Raw genomic sequence first — 12879 nt, forward strand, 5'->3', positions numbered from 1 at the left:
TAGATACAGAGAGATCACACTTAAACATGATAGTAGTACCAATAATGAGGGGCTTCTTTGTGATTTCTAATAGAATTATATTATCATTTTCGTGTGAGATTCTTTGCTCAGTTAACTTTATAATTAACTTGTGTGATCATTGTGTGTAAGACAGCGGAAAGGAGAAACTCGAACCACTGAGATACTTTTGTTTGGAATACAGAGCTTGTTAAGCAATTACCAACTTTCAGGCTTTACCAACTGACGGTAAGGCATCTTGTTTGAAAAAAGAAACTTTTAAAATAATTTACTTTTTTCCCTGTGGTTTTAAATCAATAGGAATGTTTTATTTGAACTAAAATACTTTGTATATATATAATTTTATCAGATCTCCAGGGGAAAATATTTGCTTCGAGATGTTCAAGTTTTCAGATGAGTAACTTGCTAAAGTCAGAAACTAATGGTGGAAGAGTTATGGGGCTGCTTTTTTTGAAATTAATTTTCACTAACAAATAATGATTACGGTGTAACTATTTACCTGCGTGACTGTGGTCTCCATTTGGCATGCTGTGCCTATAAAATGCTTCCTGTATGGAAAAAAGTTAAATGGTGCTAAGTGCTGTGATGCTCTTTCATTATCACAAAGCACAAATAGCACCTCAAAAGCTAAGTCATCATAAATAATTGTAAAGGCTTTTTAACAATGATATAATTACTCATGGTGATGTTTTTGCGACCTCATGATCATTGACTTGTTATGAATCTTTGTCCCTTCCTTTTGTGTTTTTTATTTAGTGATAAATAAATAGTGATTTGCTTACTGAAAATAAGAAAGCTTAACTAAGTGGATTGGACTCATGTAGTTCCAAATTAGGGGACAATTTTTAAGTTGTATCACAATGTAATAGTGAACAACAATAAAGGAAAATATCTATGCAACACTCACATTACTCTCCCACCCATTTCATCTGTTTATAAAATGGCAGTAATGCATTAGACTTTGGACAAAAGGAGATGCTGCTAGTAGGCAGCTTAATCTAGAAATATTCCCCAAGGGTGGTATAGACTGCAATGGGTAGTAGGGATTGAACAGGGCTTTAGTGTGTCATACCATGGCTGTGATTTTTATTTTTTGTAATTACTCTGTGGGCTTCTGGTTTTCTCTGTGTTTGTGACTTACTTGTCTCAAGCCTGGTCAAGGTCAGCACAACTAAGATTATTGGGATTTGTCCTATGACTGGCAAAGTGATAAAACTATTGTTTTTAAATTTGCAATCGAGTTGACATTTCAGGGACATGAAATGATGTGAGCTTTGATTCTTACCCTCTCTTTGACAATCGCTTTGTAGGCTACTGATGTGTGTTGACGCTCCCTTCTTGCAGAGCAGATTTGTTGTAGCTGGCATATTATTGCTGATAGTTCTCAAATCCCTTGCAGTAGTGCTGCCCTCCCATTGCTCTTGTTAGGAGGGAGCGGTTCCTAGCTGGCAGCAGGGAGGGAAGAGGTGGGGTGGTGGGCAAGTGACTGTCAGATCACGCTTGCAGTGTGCAGCAGGTATCGGCAGGGCCTCATTAACAGCTACAATTGCACCACTGGGAGGGATGTACGTGCACAGAGGAGCCTTGCAGTCTGCTCAGAGTAGCCTTTATTATTTTACTGGGTGTTGTGGACACTTGAACCCCAGTAAAAATATTGTCTGTCTGATTATTTCTCCAGAATTAATCCCTTAATAGCCATTGCATATATTTAAATGCAGTGTGTCTTCCTGAGGACCAGATCAGATGAGGTTTGAATTCAGATGATGAAATCTGTGTCTTTTTTTCTTTTTTTTCCTCTGTTCCAAACAGGAGTAGGAAAAGGAGACCTGTGCTGCTTTTTCCATTATTGAGAGACTTCACCAGAGCACCTGTCTGAAATAGTTGATCCATATTGATGGTTTTAAAATTCTGATTTGGGGATGTCCTCTCATCCGTGGTGAAGACTTTTATCTGTTTAATTGCCCTTTATTATTATGAACAAAATGATGTTGCTTTTGTTGCCTGACATGAGCTTAAAACAGCAATGAAGTGCTGAGAGGAGTATAGAACAAAATAGGAAACTTGGAATTGGTGCTCATATACTGCTTCATTTGCTGAGGCATAGAGCTCAGGTATCACTTATTTGCAGTGCTTGTTTCTTCAGTAATGCAAGGAGGACTTTCTGCCTTTCTAAGGTGATGAAGTCTGTTTCATTTTGTAAAGTAGTAGAAGGCCCTAAGATACCAGATATTGTTGTTTAATCTTCCTATGGCGATATGTGACAACATTACCATCAGTGCTACCTAATGAAGGGAGAGAAAAATTTTAGTGTTTAATACTGTAATTAATGCCCATCAATTAATTATAGCATCCTGGAAGTAATTTTTTCCAAAGTGTTTTGCTTTTTCATAGTGCTCCCAAAACTGGGTCTTTGAGAAATGTTTTCTTTCTCTTTTTTTCTCTGTTGGGAGATACCTTTCAGACATCATCTTTCTCCCCTCTATTTCTTTTGGATCCTGACAGCTTCTACATTTGGTCATGGAAAAGACATTTCCCATAGTAGAAAACTACATTAGAAAAACAAATCACTGAACAGTTGTGGTTCTCTTGTTTGACAGTTTATGGAGCAAATGCTGGCTATGCACCATTTAGCATTCTCCAAGACAAAGTACCCACACAGTGCTGCCAATTTCATTAGAGAGCTACACCAGCTACTTTTAAAATTTGGTGCTGTTTACATAGGAATTTCAGTTTTACTACCATACCCATCAAAAGGTTATTGTCTGCACACAGAGTCACTGTTTTTAGCAAATCTGCCTATAAATCTAAGTAACCAGTAATTAAATGGAAGTCTGAATACCAGGCAAGGAATAAAACTAAGGGTCTCCCTGTGGATTATGAAGTTATGATTACTATAGGCAGGTTTTAAGCACCAATCAGCAAAAAAAAATATTGTAATTCATCATTAGGACTTACCTTTCCAAAAACCCAAAGTTAAATTTCAACAAAAGGCCAGAGATTACTCAAGGAAGAAAATGGTTACCATGAAGTGATGACTTCTTTTTCCTCTCAAAGAAAGGCAGCTGGAATTGGTGCTGCTTTTCCAGTTCATTATACAAATGGGAATAAAAGCTGGGTGCCTGGGGATGGCATTGAGAAAAGTATGTCCAATAGCTTTGTTGTTTTCTCAGCTACACACTTGTCCTCCACGTCTGTCTGCTCCCTCCCTTTGCTCCCATTTCCATGGCCCGAGGTCCACAACAGGACCTCAGCAGGTTAAGCAGGGTCCAGAGTTCACATGCTAGACACATGAATTATATGTCCACAGTGTATCAATCTCTGCCAGAATCTGTCTACAGCCAAGACATAATGTATAGCAACACTTTTTTAATGAGGAACATGCATCTGTTACACGTTTAGCAGAGGATATTTCTGGAGCAGTGTTAAGAAAATATGCTTTGGTTTTACAATCCCATACCCCTCTGTCTGTAGAGATGTCATTTTTGAGTCAAAGACCAGACATAAGGGCTTTCAAAGGCTGTACTGGGTAGAAGCCTGGCAGCTCTACCCACTGTAAACAGCATGTAAGTCTCATCGTTCCCTTTTCTGCTCCCTCACCCAACCCTGTAAGATGTGCTCTTTGGAGGGTTGAGAAAGCATTCCAAAGAAGTGCTCGAATAAAAATGCTGTTTTGTTTAAGAAGCTTTGTGCAAATGTGTAATTTCCTAATTTTCAATAGAAAAAGCTGTTGTAAAACAGTGTAACTCAAAGCAAAAGCCAAGATTTAGTTAGACTCTCATTGCAACATTTTTCATCATCTTCAGGTGAGAAATCTTATGTCCATGTCAAAATATTGACACTTGAGTCAAAAACTGACCATACATGTTTTTGTTGGATGGATAATGCAGATAAATGGGCATGAATGGTCCCAAGATTGAAGTCAAGGCTTGAAGACAAAGCTGTGAGTGTGGTGGCATTTCCCTCTCCCTGCTGTGGTGAAGGCAGCCAGGAATGAGCTCTGCCTGTGGTTTGTGCCAGCATGAAGCACTGTGAGCATTGCCAGCTGTGCCGAGCCCGAGGTCATGGCACAGAGATGTCCCTGCGGCTCAGCAGAGTTTATTAGCTTGGCCCAGAGCCATGCTAAGTGTTCAAAAGACTTCTGGTTATCTCCAAGTGTGGGCAGGGATTTCTTGTGTCTGTTCAGAACAAGTTTGAACCTGCTGGCGTTATAACCTAGAGATATATCCCGTGGATCTATGTCTTTGATGAAAGGAACCTGGCATGGTTTAGTATCTTACCTCTCTTTGACTACCTTGGAGTTTGTTAATGATTTTTTTTTAACTTTTCAAAACTTGCCTCACTGTATAGAAAAATTAAAAGAGGAGGAAACAATTACACAATCATTTGGGTTGGAGAAGACCTCCAAGATTGAGTCCAACCTTTGACGGCATCACTTTGTCAAGACCGCAGCACTAAGTGCCTTGTCCGGTCATTTCTTGAACACCTCTGGAGACGGTGACTCCACCGACTCCCTCGGCAGCCCATTCCAATGCTCAATCTCCCTCTCAGTGAAAAAATTCTTCCTTGTGTCCACTCTCTTCTGGTTCAGCTTAAAGTTATATCCTCTTGTTCTGTTGCTGTTTCCCTGGGAGAAGCAGCCAAATGGCACCTGGCTACAGCCTCCTTTCAGGCAGTTGTAGAGAGCAATAAGGTCTCCCCTGGGCCTCCTTTTCTCCAGACTAAACACCCCCAGCTCCCTCAAGTGCTTCTCATAGGACTTGTGCTCCAGACCCTTCATCACATCCATTGTCCTTCTCTGGGCACAATCCAACACCTCAAAGTTCTTATTAAATTGGGAAAACTGAACACAGGACTCGAGATGCAGCCTCACCAGTGCTGAGTACAGGGGACAATCCCTGCCCTGCTCCTGCTGCCCACACCATTGCTGATCCAGGTCAGGATGTCATTGGCCTTCTTGGCTAGCTGGGTACACTCTGGCTCATGGTCAGCTGGCTGTCAACCAGAAAAAAAGAAGGCTGTCAACTGGAAAAAAGAACCCACAGGTTCTTTTCTGCTGGGCTGCTTTCCAGCCAGTTCCCAAGGTGATGGCCAGCTCAGTCAAAAGTACCAAAACAACTTTTGTGCACTGTTTCACCTTCTTTATCAAGCCTTCTTTTTTGAGCCTTGTACTTGTAGGTTCTGCAGTCTTCAGTATAAAGCTTATCGGAAGTAGCGTTTCCGTGTGGGAAGGCTAGCAGAGGTGAAAATCTTGAAATGATGCAATTATTCCCTTCCCCTTGTGTAATGAGGGGCTCCTTTATTTCCCCTGCTGCGTTGGCTTGGAAAGAGCATTTGGAGAAAGATACGATGGAATAAGCTTTTTTTCTGGTGTTCATGTCTAGCTATTTTTTGCTTCAGGCCCTGTCTGCTTCAGCTGTGCTTGGACAGCATGCTGCAGGTTCCTGTTGGAACAGCTGCCAGATGACCTGGAGAGGAAGAGATGCCAAGATCTCCTTAGCTGTACAGTGGAAAGTTGCATTGAGGGAACGGTAATTTAGAGCAAGTTAGAGACAGAGGTGTCATCCTCATCAGGAGTACTAGTCAAAGGCACTTGAAGCCAAGAATTAAATGATGCAGAATTCACGTGTACTCAGGATTTCCATGGCTCTGTCAGTTAAACACCCTAACAGAGTGATGGCACTGAAGGTTTTTCCATGAGGCATTCTTCTTGGATGACTTGCATGACTTGCATAAAGCAGCCATCTCCAGGGTGTCAGGAAGAAAGTTTTACTTGACGTAGTTACCTAGGTCCTTGGTGTGACAGTGTATCTCTGGTTAGACAGTAGAAGGCGCAGTGCTGTACATGGAGAATAGGAGGGAAGTTGTGCTCCTGTCCATGAGAGGTGTTGAGAGTGAATCTCCCTTTTACTCTAGTTCAGTTTGTGTATGACTTAGAGATCACTTTTTTGTGTATTTCCCCATGGTATCTCAGCTCCCAGCTCTGTGACTACTCTCAGTTTGCATCTGGGTAGTGGGAAACTGTTGGGTCCACAATATGCATCAGAAAAAGTTAGAATACATCACTTCAGACTGACAAAGGTTTGTTTTAAAGTGAGGGGGACCTCACCCAAACCCCCAAAACATGTCATTTAAATTTGTTTTCAGAAGATGAACAAGCGAGCAGTGATTAACTGCAGTTCCTGCAGTCCCTGCTGTCCCATACAGCAAGAGGAGATGTGTGGAGAGCTTGTGTCAACAGTGCTAGTCACTGCCCTGTGGTCTTGGGGAGTAGAAAGAATCTTGGGCTAAAAACTGAGCATTTATGTGGGCTGCTGGTGTGCCCATGTGAGGAATGGGCTGTTCTCTAGCAACAAAGTAAGTCAAAGTGCATGCAGGATGCTGCTTCAGAACACCCTACAGTATTTTGCTCTACTTAATATTTTAAGGCTTTTATGCTTTGGTCTGTGTTAGCATAAAACTAAGTACAGGACTATCAGACTTTCCCCACAGGACAAAAAATTCCATTTTCCAACCTCCTCTAATTATTTCCATTCCGCTGTGTCTGGAAAGGATCTGGAGACAACTTAGGAAGCCAATTTAAAACTGACTTGGGAAAAATATCATTTACCCTCATGAGCCTCCTTAGATGAGTAGCCAGTGGCATGTGATCAATAGGAAATCTCATGCTCAGTGATTCTGATGCTCACAGAAGGACCTTGAGGCCATGAAATTCAGCCTGAGAACTGCTTACCTGTGTGTGTGTGATTTTTGTGGATGTGTTGGACCGAACAGCTCACTTGTTGAAGAGCTTTGCGTGGTGGGGGAAGTGACAAAGAGCCATTCAAAATAGGCAGAGGGTGGCTGTGCTCTTGGAAATGCCCTGTCAGGAGGCGCGTGGCCAGCCATTCCCTGCCTTCTGCCTGTGGGAGCTGGGGTGATGTTGCAGCTTCCGAGCCCAGCAGTGATCTCTCCAGCCTGCAGTCCTGAGGGTGCCTCTGGGCAGCCTCTGTATCTCCAGCAACAGGGGAGGCACCAGGAAAAGTGCGTGTGCACATCTGGCACCAAAGTACTGCTGCTCCCAGAGTTTTGTCCGATCCTTGCTCTCTGCATAAATACAGATTTTCCTTCAGCTTTTCTTGCATACCAGCTCTGCATACATCATCCTAAATGTCTTTTTAATCCTATTAGGGCTGTGTTCAGCTGGGGTTTGGATTTGTCACTAATGGGTGCTTGAGGTTAGTAATTTTCAATTACACTTTTCTAACTCCCAATTAAAAAGGTGGCTAACATTTTATATAAAGAAGTTAAAAACCTCTTATTTTTCATTTAGATTGGCTGCAAATTATAAACTCAGGACTCATGGGTGTGCAAAATGAACATTCTTGAGAAATATTGTAAAAAGTGTTCTTCTTGGTTTACATTTAGAATTTTAAGATTTTTTTATGTGCTTTATGCTATGCTGGCAAATTGAAAAAATATTGGATTTTTATATGGAGAACCAGCAATTTCCCACAGCCCTGCTTTTACAGTTCAGAATGCATTTCGTTTTGTGTGTGATTTTCCCCATTTGCCAACTGACTACATCATACAGTTTTTTTGGCATATTCTTTCTGTCTTATGACCATCAGCAGATATTTTGAGTAGCATATTATAAAGCCACAGATCCTTTTTGCTGCCTTGTATTTTGCCTGTTGCCACTGGGAATGGAAAAGATTTTATTAATTTTGTGGCATCAGATGAGGCTTCAGTAGAGTCTCTGTGCCTGACCCCAGCACCCAGTGCTGGTTTCCCTTCCTGCTGGCAATGGAGAGACGTGCCTGGTGATCTCCAGTGTGTTCTTTAAATGTAGCACAAGATTGCTCTGGAAAGGTATGAGGAAAATGATGGATACTTGTAAGTGGTTCAAGATGCTCTGCAAATCCTTCAGAATGATCTAAGTGTCAAAGAGATGGAGCTGAATTTGAGGTGTGCTGCTGAAGTGGAGAATAACTGGAGCAAGGAGATGTGACCAGGCAGAGGTCTGGCAGTAGTGATTGCAGAGACATGGAATATTCTTGCACAGCAAGCTAGTGTTTTATGGAAACATAGACCAACCACCAGAAACTGAGTTACAGAAATAGGGGAGGGTTTAACACTGCTGGGTGCTGCAGTCGTAGGGCTCCATGAGGATTTTTACCTTCAGATCTGGGCATTGCATCAGTAGGAAGGAGTATAGTGTATGTAACCTACCGAGCACTTCAGAACAGTCTAAAAAATTGTCATGTTCAGGGCATTGTTTATTTTGGGCAGCATTTGTAACAAGAGTAACAAATGATTGCATATTGGAGGCTGATTCCAGTGGTGTAAAGTAAGATGTGAATGTGGGTTAGCTGAGCTTAGTGGGCCTGGGGAGAAAGAGGTAACATGCTAATCATCATCCCTAAAAGTTGTAACTCTTGTGTGTAAGGGGCTACTACTTAAGACACTGTGAGGGATTATGAATGGTAAAAATCGAAAGTGGTGAGCTTAGTAGGAAGTGTAATCGGAATAAAAAGATAATCTTTACAGTCAGACCTCATAAATAGTAGAACATTTCTTTGGGGCAGGAATGGATGCCCTGGTCCTGGAGTTTAAATTTAGGCTAGGCAGGAGATCAGAATATGCATCTCTGTAGGGCAACTCTTCACTGGCAGGATCAGGATTGGCTTCAGTATTTGGCCATCAGCAATGTTACTATTGTGAAATGTTTCCTGGAATGATACATGGGGGTGTTGGTACCATAAAACTGTTTAGTTTTTGTTGGTATATTTCTAAGGGTGAAAATATTGGAGATGAATTGTCACTGTCAAATCTCTGAGCCAACATTTTTATTAGAGAACAAGTCCTGCAAGATGTCCACGTGCACAATTATCTCTGTAGGAGAGGGTGTCACCCAAGGCCAGTACTGATAGATCATTCACTAAAACCTGTATTGTAAATGACTGTATTCAGGGCTAAGAACAGGTGAAAAGGGTGGGGTTTTATTGCTACTTTCAAGTTTGACTTTAGTCAATTATATTTGTTCTCTTGCACTTTATGAATGTTGTCCCCGACATAAAGGAGGGGATATATTCCCTTCACTGAATTCAGACTGATTCTTAATCAGTGGCTATTGTACTTGTATAAAACTGGTGTGGAAATTAAGACTTCCAGCATGCCAGCTATGAAGAGTAGCAAATGGGGCTAAATCATTAAAAAAATATCCAGATTATTTAAAATGCTTACATTTGCTACTACTTTTTCCCCACCGCAAAATCATAATACAGGATTTTTCCAGTGTCTGAGCTGTGCTTGACCAATAAGCCCATTCAAATGTTTTGTTTGTTGTATAACAATTTACTTCAGTTTGGAACAGTGTTTTATTTTCTCTGGCCCACATGCTGACTTTTTATTTCTTGCAGTATTTTGCATTTCAGTGGGACTTGTGTGTTATAGGGAGGACACTCTCCCAAATAAAACTTGTTTGGTAAATACTTCAAGAAGCTATGTGGAGTGAACTGGTTTTGGATCTCAGGATGAGAGCTTGACATTAACTTTTTGTTCACTTGTATTCTCTATATCCTCTTGAGATAGGAAGTCCTTATTGTGCAGTTATCTTCCTCAGACAAAGAACTTTTCATGGAGAGCTTTTATGTTTTGCTGTTGGCTTTTTGCTTTCATCCTTGTGAATGTCTTTGTAGAATTGTTGTAGAAACTGAATCTATAATACATTGTTTGTCATATTTTACTTAGTATTATGGTACTATTAATACTTATTCATTAGTGGTTTAATTTTTTTTCCGTTCATTATTGGCACTTTATAATAAGTATATATTATTTTATTTATTTTTCTATGTATTATTGAGATATATATATATATGTATGTATATATAAAGCTTTGCAGAGAAAATACAGGAATGATTAAATGGTGTCTTCAAAAGTTCATGGGAAGTTTGAGAAGTCATGTCTGTAAAGATACCCCAAAGTTCTCTCTGCTGTGTCTTATCCTGGTTGCTGCCGCGCTTTCTGAACTGGTTTTGGATCAGAGGCTGTAATCTCTGAAGCTTTGAGTGCTAAACCCTGAAAAACTCCAAGTTCGTGGTTTAGCCATGTGAGGTCTTTGCTATCACATGGATAATAGACATTCCCTTTTGCATTCCCTGAATAAAAAGTGAATCAACTAGAAGCATGTTTGTACCAAGCCACATCAGAGCTATTCTCTGAATTAGGGCTATGTAATAGGTCCTTTAAAAGTAAATTTGTACAAAAAGGTCTGAACTTTTTGTTGTTAATTCAGATATAATTTGACAGCTCTAGTTTCATCACTATTAAATTTAGAGTTTTATTTTATCTGAATGAGTTGGAGTGTGGTTAATTTGTATGCAACTTTATATACCACTAAAATCTTCCATATGGAATTCAGATTAGATAAGATTCCAGGAAATGGGAGTCTTAGATGTGAATGACTGTAAAACATGCTTAAAAGAGTTATTCTGTAAGGATTAAATAACGTTTAGAGTTAGTTTTCCTGATTCCTTTTTTCTGTTAGAGAACACAGCAAACAGTGTAATTCAAGTTCTAAAATCGGGTGCATATCATTATGATAATTTGCTGACTCACACTATTTCATGGTCTATGGCACTCTACATGGTAGTGCAATGGATGATGATGTGCAAAAGAAGTCAGCAAAACAAGAATCTCTGACTGATAAAAGCCCACATTTTTGATAGCAATTAATATGGTCTATGGTGCCTTCTTAGCACATCATGTTGCCTTTTCTTGCCTCGGGGATATCACAAGATGGCTGAATGTGGATAAAGTAGGAAGACTGGCAACATAAAGCTATCATCTGATTTTTCTGAAATTTCTGTGGCTAAAATAATGAAATCAAACTTTACCATGTCTTCTTGTTAAAGATCAAGAAAATAGTGAGCTGTTTTCCCACTATTCCACCCACATTTGATATGTATATGTGCAGTGGGTGTGGAAACTTCCCCTCTTGTACCTCTTATACAAGTCACTGGCTTCTAGAGTACTTCTCCAGAGTAGTTAATGAACTTTGGTGTTTTTTTGGTTTTTTAAAAACTTCATTATTTTAATTCATTTTTTTCCCTCTCCTCATTGCCGACAAGGTTTTAGGATGTTTTCTGTCCCCTGGTAATCCCATCAGTTTTGAGTGGTTTTCAAAAGACCTCTGAGGGCTTGTTCTGAATCTCCTGTCTTTTATGCCCTGTTGGTCATTGGTACATCATTCCTTAAGAAAAATCCCCATCCAGAGGGTTCATCGTGGAGTTTATCAGATCATTAAAATATCTAATAATGTGTAAAAAACAGTGAAGGGGGGTGTGGGAGGGGCTGGGATGTTGGACTAACTACAAAACAAAGTGAATTTCACTGCCAGGACTGATACATCTTTTGCAGGTATTCTAACTTGCTTTGAGGGGAAGGGATCGTATAAAGTAGCTTTCCTCTGGGCTTACATTCTGGTGCAGAGCTCATAAAAATCAATGGAAGTCTTTTCCTCAGTCTCTTCATGAGTAATGCCTGCAATGTTCTTGTAGTGCACAACGAGGTACACGCTGCTTGTGTTTCTGTTGCTGTTGCGCAGAGGTTACGGGACAATCGGAGCTGAGATAAAAGTCCTTAGCAGTGGTAGCAGCAGTCCTGTGCTGATATCGTGGAGCTTCCACCACACACCAGCCCTGCCACAGGCAGGAAGAGTGTGAGTGGCGCGGGAGGAGTGTGAGTGGTGGCTGTGCGAAGCTGCTGGGCTTCAACCAGCCCTCAACCCCTTCTTGCCCTGCCCTGGCTGCTCTCCTGGCCTGCCATCAGTGACACGATGAGCCAAGGGCTGGAAGGCACAGGTTCACCAGGGAATGGTAAAGCATAGAGGGAATTTAGGAATCAAGTGGGCATGGCACCTCTCACATTTACATTAATTTGTGCACTGCTGTGATATGAACACCAAGTGTTTAGAAGGAGTTAAATAGTTAAGTTCAAAATTCTTTGTGTGCTGAGCAGTGTCTAGATGGTTTATAGCTGCAAGTAAGCAAAAGGTTTACTTACAAAATTGATTTATATGTTCATTTATGTTCTTGAATATTGAGAAGAGGGAGGGAATTAGCAGTGTTGCATGAGCTACACTAGCACATTTTTCACCTTATATGGACAATTGCCTGCCACTTATCAAGCAGGGTTAGATGTGCTGTTATTGTCACATTCCTTAAAGTTGGAAGAAATCTTGTTTCTCTGACTAAAAGTTCAACTCACAAGCTTATGATTTTGTTGTTTGAATACTGTTTTTTCGTCCAGGAATTGTTGGGATGGGCAGTGCTTCTTGAGAAAAATAACAGTGTGCACATTTTCGCTGCTGTGTTGTGGAGTTCATTCCTCAGCTCGGGTGGAGAAACTTAGATGCTTGCAAGAGAAAATATGTTTCTGTTTGGAGTCATCTGGAGTTGCTCCTGGCTGGCTTCTCTGGTCCTGAAGAACACAACAGGAGGGAAGGTCCCGGGAAATGAAGGGAAAGACCTGCAAATCGTGTCCACGTGGTATTTAAGGGGGTAGACCTCAGTTTTGTTTTTTCTTTATCCCTGCTGAAGATAAAGTGGCTGGTGTTGGAAACAGCCTTTTTCCTGGACTTGTTGAAAGGATAGTGACTGACAGCTGTTGGCTGTGAAGTCACTGACCTGCTGGTGCTTTGAGTGTAAGATGGAATAAGTGGAAATATGGAAGTGGAGGCAAGTTGCTTGTTTAGTCATTGATATCCTGGATTACAGAAGCCTGACAAAGGACTGAATACTTGAAAGATTAAGAAGGTGACATTTATCAAATTTCCTTTTATGATAATGTGCCATTGATGGTTGCATTCACTAAAATACATGC

At 40.7% G+C, this 12879-nt stretch overlaps 1 protein-coding gene across 8 annotated transcripts in view; it reads left to right on the top strand.

Moving 5' to 3' along the window:
* TIAM2 (TIAM Rac1 associated GEF 2) overlaps positions 1-12879 on the top strand; it is a 191849-nt gene that overhangs the window by 31664 nt on the left and 147306 nt on the right. The window contains exon 1 of one of the 8 annotated variants that reach the window (XM_063390156.1): positions 12213-12812. The exons of the other annotated variants lie outside the window; for them this stretch is intronic. The gene's annotated coding sequence lies outside the window, so the exon portion shown is untranslated. Of the gene's footprint in view, positions 1-12212; positions 12813-12879 lie in introns of those variants that run through there. 8 annotated transcript variants of the gene reach the window in all.

The sequence above is a fragment of the Prinia subflava genome, chromosome 2 (assembly GCF_021018805.1).
Source record: "Prinia subflava isolate CZ2003 ecotype Zambia chromosome 2, Cam_Psub_1.2, whole genome shotgun sequence".
Classification (NCBI taxonomy): Eukaryota; Metazoa; Chordata; class Aves; order Passeriformes; family Cisticolidae; genus Prinia; species Prinia subflava.